The sequence below is a fragment of the Macaca nemestrina genome, chromosome 12, assembly GCF_043159975.1.
Source record: "Macaca nemestrina isolate mMacNem1 chromosome 12, mMacNem.hap1, whole genome shotgun sequence".
Classification (NCBI taxonomy): Eukaryota; Metazoa; Chordata; class Mammalia; order Primates; family Cercopithecidae; genus Macaca; species Macaca nemestrina.
The window spans coordinates 29,707,668-29,723,544 of NC_092136.1; the positions used below are offsets into that span (position 1 = coordinate 29,707,668).

The 15,877-nt window shown below is 39.4% G+C and overlaps 1 protein-coding gene across 6 annotated transcripts in view; it reads right to left on the bottom strand.

Annotated features, from left to right (window-relative positions):
* LOC105471562 (tripartite motif containing 44) overlaps positions 1-15,877 on the bottom strand; it is a 197,016-nt gene that overhangs the window by 110,628 nt on the left and 70,511 nt on the right. The window lies entirely within an intron of this gene.

The following is a 15,877-nucleotide window of genomic DNA, read 5'->3' on the forward strand; positions in this document are numbered from 1 at the left end:
TTTGGAGGACAGAGGAGAAAACGAGAGTTATGTTTTGAACACAAGTAGCTAGGAGAGCAAAGCCATGGGATGTAGGACAGGAAGGCCTTACTCTAACTCCTGCCACTTCTAGTTTTAGCTGGGCAAACTTGGATAAGTCACTTATACTCATTCAATATCCTCATCTATGTAATATGGAAATAGCAAAACCACCTCTCAGGATTGACAGAATATGGAAATGAGATGTCTGTGTACATCCTGTAAATTGTAAAGGTGCTGAATCAAGGTCAATTTTCTTGTTGCCTTTGTTATTTCCGGTAAATGTTTAAATGACTCATATTTAAGCCTCAGGTTGTGAAAACAATTATGTCTTAACAGATACCATTATAAAAGACTTACCTTTATTTCACTCTTATTTCACTTGTTTAGCACTTTATGCTTTTAAAGGGTATAAGACACAATTTACACTTCTCATTTGTATTTCTTATATACTATCATTACTTGATTCTTAATACAGAGCAGGTACTAATGCTCCTATATGACTGATGAGAAAATTGAGACAGCGAGGTTCTAATGAAAGCCTGATATCCTGGTCTCACTGCCCTTTTCTCTTGGCCTTTAGTCAGAATACTGTGATCCTAGTTTATAATCCATTTGGCATCGCCTGGCCATATTAGAGAAATTTCCCACACATTGAAAGTTAAAGCAATTCCATCATCATTGGTGAAAAAAAATTACTATTCCTTAGATGGAGTACTTAAGGGTTTGCAAAATGTTTTCTTGGTTCTTCCCAACATATGATAAACATGTATTAGCTTTTAGATGTAAGACACACTATCAAGACATAAAAGGATTGGCCCACTTTATGCAATGAGTTAAAACCGGAAAAACCTAATTGTTCTGCATTGCTTTATACTTAGTAATGTTCCTTGTCACTGCCTGATTCATTTACTCATTTAACCAAGATTTGAGTGTCTACTCTGTGCTAGGCAATGTGCTGGATGCTTGTTTTACAGTGGTACCACTGCTTTGTTATTATTAAAAATTGGGAAAAAAAATCAATTAAGATGAAAAGAACACAAAACTTATTTATAGTGGCATTTTTTATATGGAATTATGTACATCCAAGTTTTTTTTGTTTTTTTTTTTTTTTTGTTTGTTTTTTAATGGCAATTTTAAAAAAAATCTGAGCAGCCCTCTCTGGGCCTCCTTTTCCCAGGAATATGTATTACCTTCATTTTCTCTACCCCTGATAGCTACACTTTTAACTGCCGTACAAATAGATTACACGAATAACAGCAGAGAAATGTTCTAGAAGTCCCGAAGTCCCAAAGTACGGTGAAGAGATGATTTCAACAAAAGAAATGACTCTACATTTTTTTATACCCTCTTTCTGCATGTCAGTCATTAGCAACAAGTCCCAACACCTAGTGGAAAAAAAGCGGCATGCATCATAGTATATCTTGAGGAACACAGTTTCTAAAGAACATTTATGTGATAGGGGTTAAAAGAGTCTTACAGTCAATAAGTTTGGGAATGTCAGGTTAAACAAAGTAAACATATTTCATTATCACGAGGATGCTCAAAGTCTTTATCACATCATGATACTTGTGGAACTCCAAGAGGGTGGCCTTTGCCAAACTTATTGGACCATGGAACCCTAGTTTAGAAGAGTAAACTAACAACTAAAATAGTATTTAGTCTAATATATCTAGAAAGCCCTGCATTGGGAGATTTCCATTTACAGCTACAAGTGACATGCATGTTTTAGTAGGTTGCTGATCTTTTAATGTGAGTTGAGCAGACACAGAATAAATATATGCCCCTGAAATGTGGAGAGACCATTCACCATGTGGTAAGCGCCATGAAAACATGGACTGCATTTGGTTTCGGTTTCTACTATAGCTCCAACATCTAGCACTACCTAGCACATAGTAGACACTTGATCAAATTTATTTCATAAATGGATAAAGGAATGAATTGTATAGAAATGACAGAAGGCTCATGGAGATTTTGGAATGAGTGGTCACACTGTTTTTCTGTCTTCAATGATTTTAATTTCTGTATCTAGACTTTAAGACGGTACTTAATTTATTTTCTTTGAGAACAAAGGAGTGAGAATTATTCCAACAGCCTTTTGCATCACGACCCTGCATTAATCTAATAAAAGAAAGGTTACACTGCTTTTTGTTGATGAACAGCACATTAATGAGATCTTCTTGAAATAATCCCATCTCTATTATGGAGGCAAAATTACATTTTCCAGCATAATTACTGTGTCAGTTGAGCTCCCAAATTTTGATATTAATTTTTTTCCCTTGCAAAGGCAATATTAACTTATTAGTTTGTCAAACCTCTGGAAAATCAAGAGTAAGCTCACAGTTTTAAATAGTGATTATCAACCTCTACTGCTCTGTTTGTTTGTTTTGAGACAGAGTTTTGCTTCCTTGCCCAGGCTGGAGTGCACTGGCACGATCTCGGCTCACTGCAACCTTCACCTCCCGGTTCAAGTAATTATGGTGCCTCAGCCTCCTTAGTAGCTGGGATTATAGGTGTGTGCAACCATGCCTGGCTAATTTTTGTATTTTTAGTAGAGACGGAGTTTTGCCATGTTGGTCAGGCTGGTCTGGAATTCCTGGCCTCAAGCAATTCACCCGCCTAGGCCTCTCAAAGTGCTGGGATTACAGGAGTGAGCTGTAGCACCCAGCCTCTACTGCTCTCTTATTCTTATTCTATCTTTTGTGTACCTTCCTACCAGCCAGAAAGACTGAGTAAGTTTTATTTTCTTTAATAGATTTTGAAAGGATTAATGAGTCCTTAAAAATGTGTCTTTAAATTACACATCACTTACCTTCCTTTACCTTTTCTTAAGATTCTATAGCATAAGTTCTTTGAAGGCTGGGACTCTGAATGTTTTCTCTACAGTTATATCCCTAGCACGAAAGACAACGCTAGAATGAAGCAGGTGCTCTAAACTCTGCTGAATGAATGCCATGTTTCTCCTCCAACTGAGACTCACTGTTTCAAAGTAAAATATCTGTTTTTGTCTCTCTCTTTCTCTCTCTCTCTCTAACATACGCATACACACACCAAGGAATACACGGAAGTCTTGCTGTACATTATGGTATTTTTCCCATGAAAAATACATACATCATGGAAGTTTGGTTCTAACAGATCATTTAGATGAGCTTTGGACAGTCTCTGCATTGTTTAATGTCAACAAGTCTCCTCTTCTTCTGAGCTTTAACCCAGCTGAGCCACAGAACCAAGTTAGGAAAAAATCATGACTCGCATTATTCACCTGATCAGGGCTTGGGACATAGGGCTAATCTTGAGCTATGAGCCTGATAGATCTCAAAAGAAAAGGATATTCTCCAATATTGCTCATTCAGGATATTTTATTTTGCAGTTAACCTTATTTTGCTAGAAAAAATATTTTCCTTTTTATTATAAATTTTTTATATATGCTGAAGTCTGATTTTGTAGACTGGGACCATGATTTCTCTATAGAAAAGTATAGGTTCTATTTTTAAAATACAACCCAATAGGATAAGATTCAGTACATCAACTTACTAGCTCTATGACCTTGGTCAAGGTACTGAACATCTCTGAGTCTGTTATGAGAATATTAATAGCATCTTCTTCCTAAATTGTTTTGAGGATTAAATGAGATAGATAATCATTCATGTGAGTGCTGGCTACTTTCATTAACACAGTCTCTGAAGGGCTGATGGACTAATAGCTATGATGATTAAGTACCTAAACAAATTCATCACTTCCTTGAGTCCTCCTTTTATTTTCTAATAAGCCAGTTTCCCCTATTCAACCCAAAGAAGTAGACACCCACAAGTATGCTTTATGGGTCCTATTTTATCACCAAGTATGAATCCTTCCTGCAGAGTTTAGATAGCATTTCTGGGTTGTTTCTGGGTGAGTGGTATAATTTCGGGTAGTCATTCATCTGGCCCCCTGTATTTCTTTTCACAGCCTACGTGACAATCTTCTTTCCTCAGGTGATTCCTTAAAAAGACTTGGTTGGCTAGGGATTCAACCCTTCACTTTAGTGTATCAAAAATTCCTAACCTGAGGGAATGAGTGCTGAAAGCTAGAATAAGTGCTGAATGCTGGGCTGGAGCATCTGTGCCTGGCCTTTTCATTTATGCAACTTGCTGGTAATTGCTAAGTTTTCCCTTCTGCAGCAATTATCCCCCCATTTTTCTCCCCACCCCACACCATACCCCCCAGTTAATTATTAGTTCTGGAATTAAACTGCTTGCCTCTCCTGCTGTTGCCATGGTAACAGTTGGCCTGCACCTGCCACTTGGTGAACAGTGGCTCTTTCAGAAGAGGCAATGGCAGTTGCTGGCTTCACAAAAGCCAGTGAGTAAACTAGTGTTTACCTGTCTGGGGAGAGAAGTTTCTGTTCATTCCACCTTAGGCACTTTCCTGGCAAGCCCCACCTCAACTTTCTTCTCAGACAAACTGCTTGTTGACATTCAAAAAGAAAATGAAAAAATGTTCTCATAAAACTACCAAATCCCTGTAGGCAAATAATTCCATCCATCAGCTTTACTTTTTCCTGACCATGAGGTTGGAAGATCTCAATCTTCCATCTTCTGACAAAGGCAGTACAGTATAATAGTTAGAAGCACAGAATTTTAATCCTGATAGATCTGGGTTCTAATCCTGGTTGAGTCACTTTCTTACTGTGTGATCACGGCTTAGTCACTTAACTTCTTATAACATCAATGTCTTCACATACACAAACAAAAATGGGATTAGAATACCTGTCCTCATGGAGTTGTTTCAAAACTTTGAAATTATATATGTAGATCTAGCTCCTACTTAATGTTCGATACATAGGCAGGTATTATTGCTGGATAACTATTAACCCTGGACAATCCTGAAAGTTAGGGAAAAGTTGGCAGCTTAGTGAGTTTTAACTAGTCCTTGTATGAGAGACAATAATACCTGTACAGGTGGGAGAAAATGGCAGCTGTCCCAAAGTATCCAGACCAAGATGCATCTAGCAGCTAAGAAATGCCTCTTTCTCTGCTTTTGCTACAACTCTGTCAGCTCCTCCCTCTTTGCACTGTTTTTCTCATGCTCAATTTCTAAATAGAAATGATGAAACCAGAGGGTAAGACATGTACTCACCAAGAAAACAAAATGCTTTTCCATTTTACAACCACATTGCAAACCTACAGGGAACAACTGGTAGTGGTGCTAAGAAGGAATGAGGCATTTTTATAAGAAAATGTTTTTCTTCGCGGAACCCCCTGCTTATAGACAAGAAAGTATGTATTTATGAACCTGCAACCACTCATATTTAGGTCCTGGGTCCAAACAAGTATAGGCACATGAATTTGCCTCATGGTAAAACCTCACCATTTAGGGTACTCCAGTTTTAACTCAGCCTTTGGCTACCTTTCTTAAAGTTCTGAAGCCACCTCCCTGCAGTTCTAATTTTAAGAAAATCTGCACTCATCGACTCTGAACTTCACATCATCTTGGAAAGAAAATAAACAAACAAAAAACTCAACCAGCATGAGGTGCCAGCATGAGTTACAGACACCTGCTGTTTCAGCTTCTGGATAAAGAGGTGACTACAATTCGGTGACACAGAGCTCCAAAAAAAAAAAAAAAAAAAAGGAAGGACCCTTGGAAGCTGTTGGGAAAATGGAATCACTGACCTCTTGCCTGCCTCTCACTGGGAAAAAATGTGACAAGATACTCAAGACCAGCAGGTTTCTCCTAAAATGAAAAAGACACCACCAACAACAATTTTGCTGTGGCTGTCCACAGGTGAGGGAGGCATAACCAAGGACATCAAATTTAGTTATTCTTAAAACACAGACTGAAGTTGTGTGACTTCCTAAATTCCACTCTGCTTAGTGCTAGTCCAAAATAGCTATGAAGACAAATAAGGAAGAAGATAATTAGGCTGCAGCTAGATTCCTCAGCATTGGATCTAACTCAGGGACCAATGTGGCATTCCTTCACATCAACTTAATTGTTAGATTACCTTTTAAGGAAAACCTCTAAATCCTTAAATCTATTTGGAAGATGGTGCTTTAATACTGCTTTTCTCCATTAATTTAGAAGGAACTAAACTACAGCAGGTCCTTGAATAGAGTCATTTCATTCAATATTTTTTTAAATAATGTTGATGAGGGGAAAAAGGGAAGTGGGGAGGGGGGCAGATTCCCAGCCCGGGCCACTGTGTGTTGAGTTTGTACTTTCTCCCCATGTCTGCGTGGGTTTTCTCCAGGTACTCTGGTTTCCAATCACATCTCAAAGATGTACACCTTAGGTGAACAGGTGTGTCTAAATTGTCATAGTCTGAGTGAATGTGGGTGTGAGGGCACCCTGCAAGGAAATGGCATCCTGGCCAGGGCAGGTTTCCACCTTCTGCCCTGAGCTGCTCCAGCCACACATGACTCTGAACTGTAATAATGGGGTAAATAATTACCTTGCTTGTTTTATTAATCTTTCTTAAATCTTTATTAACTCTTATTTATATCAACTAGTCTATGGTAAAATTGGTTTTGTTATGCATCATTTCACTTAAAGCTGCTGTTTCCAAGCACCTATGAACGATGTTAAGTGAGGACTTGCTGTGCTTTCCAAACCTGACTTTAAATTAGAGGAAGATGGGAGGAAATTTTTCCAATCTATCCATCTGACAAAGGCCTAATATCTAGAGTCTACATGGAACTTAAACAAATTTACAAGAAAAAAAACAAACAACCCCATTCAAAAGTGGGCATGAATACGCACTTTTCCAAAGAAGACATACATGCAGCCAACAAACATAAAAAAGCTCAACACCACTGATCATTAAAGTAAAAGCAAATCAAAATTACAATGAGATACCATCTGACGCCAGCCAGAGTAACAGATTCTGGCAAGGTGTAGAAAACAACCTGTTGGTGGGAGTGTAAATTACTTCAACCACTGTGGATGACAGTGTGGTGATTCCTCAAAGACCTAGAACCAGAAATACCATTTGACCCAGCAATCCCATTATTGGGTATATACCCAAAGGAATATAAATCATTCTATTTTAAAGATACATGCATGCATATATTCATTGCAGCCATCTTCACAATAGTAAAGACATGGAATCAACCCAAATGCCCATCAATGATAGACTGGATAAAGAAAATGTAGTACATATACACCATGGAATACTATGTAGCCACAGAAAGAAATGAGATCATGTCCTTTTCAGGGGCATGGAAGGAGTTGGAAGCTGTTATCCTCAGGAAACTAACATAGGAACAGAAAACCAAACACTGCACATTCTCACTTATAAGTGCTAGCTGAATGATGAGAACACATGGACCCATGGGGGGAACACCACAAACTGGGGCCTGTCAGAGGGTTGGCGGTGGGAGGAAGAAGAGCATCAGGAAGAACAGCTAATGGATGCTGGGCTTAATATCTAAGTGATAGGACCATGTGTGCAGCAAACCGGCATGGCAAATGTTTACCTATGTAACAAACCTGCACATCCTGCACACGTACCCCTGAACTTAAACATTGAAGAAATAAATAAAAAAAAAAATACAGGGTGCCCAGTTAAATTTAAATTTCAGATAACAGTGAATGTTTTTAAATATTTAATTTTTAATGTTACTGACAAATAATAATTGTATATATTTATAGGATATAATGTGATCTTTTGATATATGTAAATATTGTGGAACAATTACATTAGTTAAGCTAGTTAATACATCCATGACTTCACATACTTATTTTTTGTGTTAAGGACATTTAAGATAATGCTCTTTTAGCAATTCTGAAATATATAATGAATTTTTTTTAGCATGAGTGTCTTCCAAATATTGTGTAGCACATACTTATACTAATTTTTTTGTTGTTTATATAAATTCCAGTTAAAATGGGTGTTCTGGCCGGGCGCGGTGGCTCAAGCCTGTAATCCCAGCACTTTGGGAGGCCGAGGCGGGCGGATCACAAGGTCAGGAGATCGAGACCACGGTGAAACCCCGTCTCTACTAAAAATACAAAAAATTAGCCGGGCGCGGTTGTGGGCGCCTGTAGTCCCAGCTACTCGGGAGGCTGAGGCAGGAGAATGGCGTGAACCCGGGAGGCGGAGCTTGCAGTGAGCCGAGATCGCGCCACTGCACTCCAGCCTGGGCGACAGAGCGAGACTCCGTCTCAAAAAAAAAAAAAAAAAAAAAAAAAAATGGGTGTTCTGTATTTTATCTGGCTATTCTAATTGGGAAATGAGCAGAAGGCCCTAAGAAGGCAAAACAGCTGTCACAAATCCCTGATATACAGGTACTCTGAGATAATCCATTGAACAAACAACTCCAATCTGTTTTGTCATCTGGTTTAGTGTCCACCAGGGCAAATAGGTACAGTTGTGCATAGGGTGCTTACAACGTAATTATTTATTGGGGACACCATTCATAATGTTGACATCAAGTTTTACTTATTTTTAACCATTATCTGGCATATGACAGTATTTTACTGTAACAAAGTCAGCACATTATGACAATTTTTTGGCAGATGGAATTAGACATCTTGAGGAAGGGGCACCTTCTTCTAGTTCACGCCAAGGTATCATGGACAGTGGTAACCCTGTATCCATGGCAGATTAGCATAAAATGTGCTCCAGTGTTTTTCAAACCATGGATTATAACCCACTGATGAGATGGGAAATCATTTTAGTGGGTCACGAACATTAGTGATGATGACAATGATGGAACAGAATGTCAGTCTTTTATGTAATAAACGTGGTGTTGTTGGAAAGAAAAGAAAAGAAAGAATAAATTAGAGGAAGGCAGAAGCTATCAAAACCGACACAAATCAAATAGACAATTCCCTTCTACAACTACTTTACCTCGGTTGCTTAGTTTTCCATCTAAAAGAACAAAGCCCAAAAGGGGAATACTTTAAATGCTTCTAAACATATTTGTCCTTTAAGTATAATAAGATGTGAGATTTTTATGGGGAAACAAAAATGTAAAGAAAGCAATTTACCCATAACAAATCATAAGATGTTACTAGAGGAAGAAACCTGCAAGATTCAGAAGTCTGTCCATTTCTTCTATAAGGGGGCAATGCTGTAATCAAGAGATAAAGTGTAACAGAAAACAGTAACAACTTTTGGTGCCTCAACATGGTACACCTCACTCTTTACAAGCTGGACTCAACCCACCTTCTAGTCTCGTCTCCTGCCCCGGGCCAGTCATGCAGTTATTCACCATTCCCCACACAGCACATGTGTTTTCACTCCTTGAGCCTTTATACTTACCTCTTTGCTTAGACTGCTTTCCTGTTTTTTCCATCTGAAGAAGCCTAGACCTATCCATTTGTCAAGGTCCAGAAGAAACACTATATTTTCTGATTCTTTATCCTGAGTTAGTTGGAACTTACTCTACAACCAGCATTTTTTCAGAGAATCATTATACTGCAGTAGTTAAGAGCTTGCAGTCTGGAGTCAGACTACTTGAGTCTGAATGCTGGCTCTACCACTTTTTAGCTGTGTGACCTCATGAGTATATAACTTCTCTGTGACTCAGTTTTTTCATTCAAATGAGAAATAAAAATAATATATTAACCATTTATTAGGACTGTTGTGAGAAGTAGATAATATACGTAAATGTTTAAAATACTTCCTCACATATAGCTGGCACTCAATGCTTCTTTATAATTTATCATAATAATTATTATACTGCACTTAAATATAAAATTTAAATTGTTGGCTAGATGTGGTGGCTCATTCCTATATTCTCAGCACTTTGGGAGGCTGAAGCAGGAGGATCACTTGACCCCAGTAGTTCAAAACCAGCCTGGGGAACAAAGTGAGGCCTCATCTCTACAAAAAATAAAAAATTTAGCCAGGCATGGTGGCATGAACCTATTCTCCCAGCTACTCGCTGATGGGGGTGGGAGGCTGAGTTGGGAGGATCGCTTAAGCCAGAGAGGTTGAGGCTGCAGTGAGCTGTGATTGTACTATTACACTCTAGCCTAGGCGACAGAGCAAGTCCCTGTTTCAATAAATAAATAAATAAACAAATAAATAAAATTAAAATGGTTTATTTAGCTCTCTTTCAAACTAGATTTTGAGATCTTTAAATGCAGGAACAAAGTCAGTCATCTTCATATCCCTGAGGCCTAGCAGAGGTCCTGGCATTAGGCGCTCTAAGATGTCTGAAAGAAATAATTCCTCTGCAATCTTTCTTGTTTGAGAGGTTAGCGAATAGAGCTCCTAGTGGGAAATGTTATCCTGATTAACTTCTGAGGCCAAATATATAAATAAGGTTAGCCTGCCAAGCATCATACCTACTGTACTGGATGGCAAACAAGTTGATTAGAGTTAAACAATAGCATGCAAAATGACATCAATGCCCCTTCCTCTTGGAACCTTTTTTCTTAGCATTATGAAGTAGGTAGATGTATGTTAAAAACATAGGCTGCTTCTAGTCAACATTTCCAGTTGGAGGCAGATGCAATAAGCTAGAAGCACTTCAGCTGAATCTTCCAGCTGTGAATGGAATCTCTGGTTAATATACTAACATGCACAAAATAAAGTTGTGACTCTTACAGGCAAATTTCTGAATCAATTATTTTAGCAAGGAGGTATGCTTTGGGTATAGACAGGCAGCACAATGCATAGTATGGCTTCAACTTTCACCTGACTTAAGTAAGGGATAAACAATCCTTATCAACACGGAAAAATAAGGTCAGCTCAGGTTCCGTAACAGGCAAATGTGACAATTAAGAGACTCTGTAAGCTGAAGGCCAGCTTAAAATATTGGCACCCCACTCTGCATAATAAGCAGCCCTGATAGTTCCATTCCATGTCACAAGTATCACAGCCATTTTCTTCAGCTTTCAGACAGACTTCCTGCAATGAAGACAATGCAACAACCAAACTACAAATTTGCAATCAGAAGACAAAAGAAACGTAAGCGTATCACTAACTTAGTCTTCTTTTATCTCTCCAACCTAAACAGAAAGAGAAATGCCATATCTAAGAACATATGGTTATTCATTTAGAGGGGCAAAAAGAGTACCTAGAATTCAGACCCAAGATAATTTTTAAGAAACAAAATTGAGAAAAAAAATCCACCAAATTATAGAATCTGTAAGCAGGTTGTTTCCACTCCATATTTGATAAAAGACTTGTATTCCTTCTCCCAAGGATGGCCCCAAAACTAGGTGGAGGAAGAGTGGAGAGGGGTGAGGATAGTATTTACAGAAAACTAAAAATAGAGTACAAGGAGGTTAAATGACTTGCCCAAGGTCACACAGTCACAGACAGAAACACAAATAGAAGCTAAGTCTGCTGACTCTCCTTCGGCTCCTACTCCTTCAGAATACGCTTCCTGTTTGATCACAGAATCAGTATGGGTCAGATTCACACTGATCTCAGCAGGAGCTTTTTGCCTGAATAACAGCCAGCTTTGAAGATGAAAAATTCTACAGAAGTTCCAAGTGTGGCTGTTACTATTAAAAAGCCATTTTCCTCTTAGGTTAAAAAAAAATTACAGAAAACCTCAATAGCAAATCAAAATCTAATCCTGATCTTCCTCCTTCTCCTCTAAGCACAAGAGTTTAAGGGTCTTTTCCCTCTCTGACTTCCTCCCACTACACAATAGCTTTTACGCCAACAGATCCCATTGCCACCCCCTCTCCTAGGATATATATTACTTCTCAGCAGGCTCCAGCAGGAGTAGAGAAGGAGTCAATCTGTGAGGGAGTGAACACAAAATCTCTCATAATAGCACAAAGACAGAAAATTGCTGCCAAAAGTGTAAATTGCTTTTCTGCTTAGGGAAAAAAAAATCACTCTGGTCTTTAAAGGCACTCTTTTTTTTTTTTTTTTTCAGACGGAGTTTCGCTCTGTCACCAGGCTGGATTGCAGTGGCACGATCTCGGCTCACTGCAACCTCTGACTCCCTGGCTCAAGTGAGTCTCCTGCCTCAGCCTCCCAAGTAGCTGGGATTACAGGCACACGCCACCACGCCCAGCTAATTTTTGTATTTTTCATAGAGACAGGGTTTTACCATGTTGGCCAGGATGGTCTCGATCTCCTGACCTCGTGATCCGCCCACTTCAGTCTCCCAAAGTCAAAGACACTCTTTTAAACGATGACTCCACAACAGTTAATACACATGTTCTATATATTAAGACTTTTGTTTCTCCATGTCCTCCAAGAATTCTTGACAGCTATATGACTGCGTATCATGGATCTGAGGAGTAACATACCAGTTTGAGAGGCAACAGGCAGCTATTCTGTGGAGTCAAAGGCAGGCTTAGTTCGCTGCTCCCCAGGGAGCACCCCTTTTTCTAACCCTCAGAGGATACTGTGTGAGAATGAGACAAAGACATTACCTTTATAATGACAGAGGCTGAGAAGGGGAAGCAACCTGCAGAAAACAGGGGCCACAGCAATTCAATGTCAAAGCAACAGAAGAACTCCCAGGTTAGAGGAACGAGACCAAAGTGATATTCTGAGGACTGTGTGTGAATCCTCTTGGCTTTTGTATAGGGTCACAGAGAGAAGCATGCTGCCATTTTGAAGACAGTCCAAATGGTGGCTGAGAGCACCTGGTGGTTAAGCTCTGAAGCCAGACTAGATTCAAGTCATAGTTCTGCCACTTACTAGCCATGTGATCTAAGGCAAATTAATCTCTCAAAGCATTAATTTCTTCATTTGACAAGTGGGCTAATAACTACATCACGAGGTTTGCATGCAGATTGAATTAGAATATATATAAAGCACTTTGGACATAATGAACTGTCAATAAATGTAGCTACGATTATGATTGTGGTAAATTAGCAGAATAACTGCACAATGAAATTCAGGGCAAGGAACAGACATGACTAAAAGCACAACATTTGGTCCCCTCATATCAAACAGCTTGGGAAATCAAAACAGAAAAAGGAAAAAAGGCAAGACACTCCAGCTAGTAGAAAGGGAGGAAGATCCATTATAGACAAATATGTTTCCATAGGACAGGAATTTCTTTTTTCCTTCCACCATGGAGACTAGTTAGAATCTAATTCTCTCTGGACTTCATGTAGACAGTGGAGAAGTGGCTGTGTGAAAAGAACACTAGCAAAGGAGACACAGGCATAATGATCCAAGCAGAACTGGAACTCAGTGTCTCCGGCTTCATTTCTCATCCATCCCTTGTGTAGGGACTCCCACACTTCCTTTCTGCCTTCCTTATACATCAAATTCTCATTTAGTACTGTCAGCAATATAGAAGGCTTTGGAACAAAACTATATTTGGCTTGTTGAAATGGTAAAGTATATATCATAAATGAGAAAAATTCAGATCAAAGGCAATTTGCCCTGAAGGGTTAATCAGAATAAATTGAGCCAAATGGTAGCTCAATACAAATAAAGTGAATTGCACCAACAAATAGGAATTTAAAGGTTAAAAAAGAAAATCTGACGACTCCTTCTTCTTTCTGACAAATCAGAACATGCACTTCAAGTACTTATTATACCAAAAAGTGTCTGTCAAGTCCTAGTCCAGTGAACTCCTTGCTGAGACCTCCATAGCAGCCTGGCTCGAAGGAGATGGCCTGACATCTTGGTTGCAAGTAAAGAAACTCTATGCCTTTCCATTATCTTGTCAAAATGATACAAAGGTATCCGCAATTAAACTCTAAAGCCAGAATCTCACACTGAACAGTATATTTAAAGGGAGTTAATATCTTCATACGGTCCCTGTATTCTTCTAATCAATGTGCCTCTGGCATGTGACTATAAAGATGAGTGTGTTCATCCTAATCCAGCTCTCCCAAGACACAAATGCCACTGCTATCCTGTGGAGCCTGCACATTACCTCTGCCAAGGTATTTTCTTTATCATGGTCTTGTTTGAACTCTTTTTCTGGGAAAGTAAGTCTAGGGCTCTGACTGGACTGGATTTTAAGGAGTTAGAGCTAATCTTGAGAGAAAAGGTGGAGGGCCAAGGAGATAGGTTAACGTGCATCTAAACCAAAGGTCTGTGCAAAATGATAAAAACCTAACCAATAACTAGAAGATATTGATTTAGGCTCCCATCACTGATAACCTAGTCTAACTAGTCTCCCAGGCTCTTTTCTTATTTTTCAATTTTTTGGTTTTTTGAGTCTGGCTCTTGTTGCCCAGGCTGGAATGCAATGGCACGATCCTGGCTCACTGCAACCTCTGCCTCCCAGGTTCAGGCAATTCTCCTGCCTTAGCCTCCCGAGTAACTGGGATTACAGGTGTGCACCACCATGCCTGGCTAATTTTTGTATTTTTGGTAAAGATAGGGTTTCACCATGTTGGTCAGGCTGGTCTCAAATTCCTGACCTCAGGTGATCCACCTGTCACGCCTCCTAAAGTCCTGGGACTACAGGCATGAGCCACTGTGCCCGGCCTCAATTTTTAACATTTATTTTTTATTTACGTATTTTTAGAGACAGAGTCTCATAATGTTGCCCAGGCTGCTCTTGAACTCTTGGGTTCAAGCAATCTTCCCACCTCAGCCTTCTGAGTAGCTGGAATTATAGATGTGCGTCACTGTGCCTGGAAGTCTCCCAGGATCTTGGTCCACCTCCAATTCATTTTCCATTCCGTAGGTAGGAGACACTTCTAAAATGCAAATCTGTTCATTAATTCCTGTTTAAAATTCTTTAACAGCTTCCCATTGCCTTCAGTATAGTGCTCAAATGCCTTAAGAAGGTCTACAAGGCCCTAAATGATCTGGGCTCTGTTGTCTTTCTTCCACTCCTCTCTTGTCTGGAACTGGCACACAATTTGTTTACCTAGAACAACCAACCCCTGCTCCAACCTTTCAGATCTCTGTTTATATAAACCCTTTTCTGGTAAGCCTCCCCTTATCCTCCAAGACTAACTTAGGAGCCCTTCCTAAAATAGCCTAAACTTATCAGAACACATTCCCTACGGTATAATTGCCCAGTTACATGTTCGCCTCTTCCACTACACTTAGGATCTACGAGAGTAGGAACTATGCCTGCTTTAGTCACCATGATATATTCAGGATGTAGCACAGTGCCAGACACACGGTAGGTCACGAATACACGTTAAATGAGCAAAAGGAAGGGAGTGAAGAGTGAGGAAGGAAGGAAAAGTACCACAACACAGAAGAGCCTGTTCCTGAGAATGGTTGAAAGATGGAGTCTGAAGTGGTTCCCTGAAACCCTGTAGGTTTAAAGCAAGGTGCCTATGTCTTTTAAAGTTGGGTGCCTGTGGCTTTAGCCATAGCAGACAAGGAGACAGACAAGATCTTGTTGTTCCAGAGCAGATGTTAAAAACTATAATTTCCAAGGGAAGAACACACCAAGAGATGCAGATGTGGGACAACATTTGGTGCTAAGAAAGAGGCTCAGGATATGGGGAGGGAAAACAAAAAAAGAGAGGAAACTGTTTTTGTTGGTTTGTAAAAAGCAAACACACAAACAAACAAAATAACAAAGAAGGGTCAAATCCTGATTCCAGTAAGGTAACCTTTGACAATTCATTTAGCTTCTTTTATTGAGGGACTTGATAGTGATTTTCAAACTGAGTTCTGAGGAACCCTAGGTCTCTGCAGAAGTTCCTCAGGGTATATTGTGATGAAGAGAGAAGGTTCAATGAATACTGCCCCAACTTTAACCAGAAAAAAATTGTTTTTCACACATTGAGGTTCTGCTTAAAGTCCACTTGAAAAAAGGGTGCTTCTGCTAAAAATACAGTTTGAATAGCAGTGGCCTGGATGACTATTCTGATACTTCCCAGCCTTAACAACCCTTGATTCTATGTGACAGATGGGACCCAAGTGGACATTGCATTTTACTTTGTACAAATATGCCTCAAATGTGTTGATGACACAGTTGTAGCTTTTCCTGGAGTCTGTTTTCACTGCTTAAGGAGAATG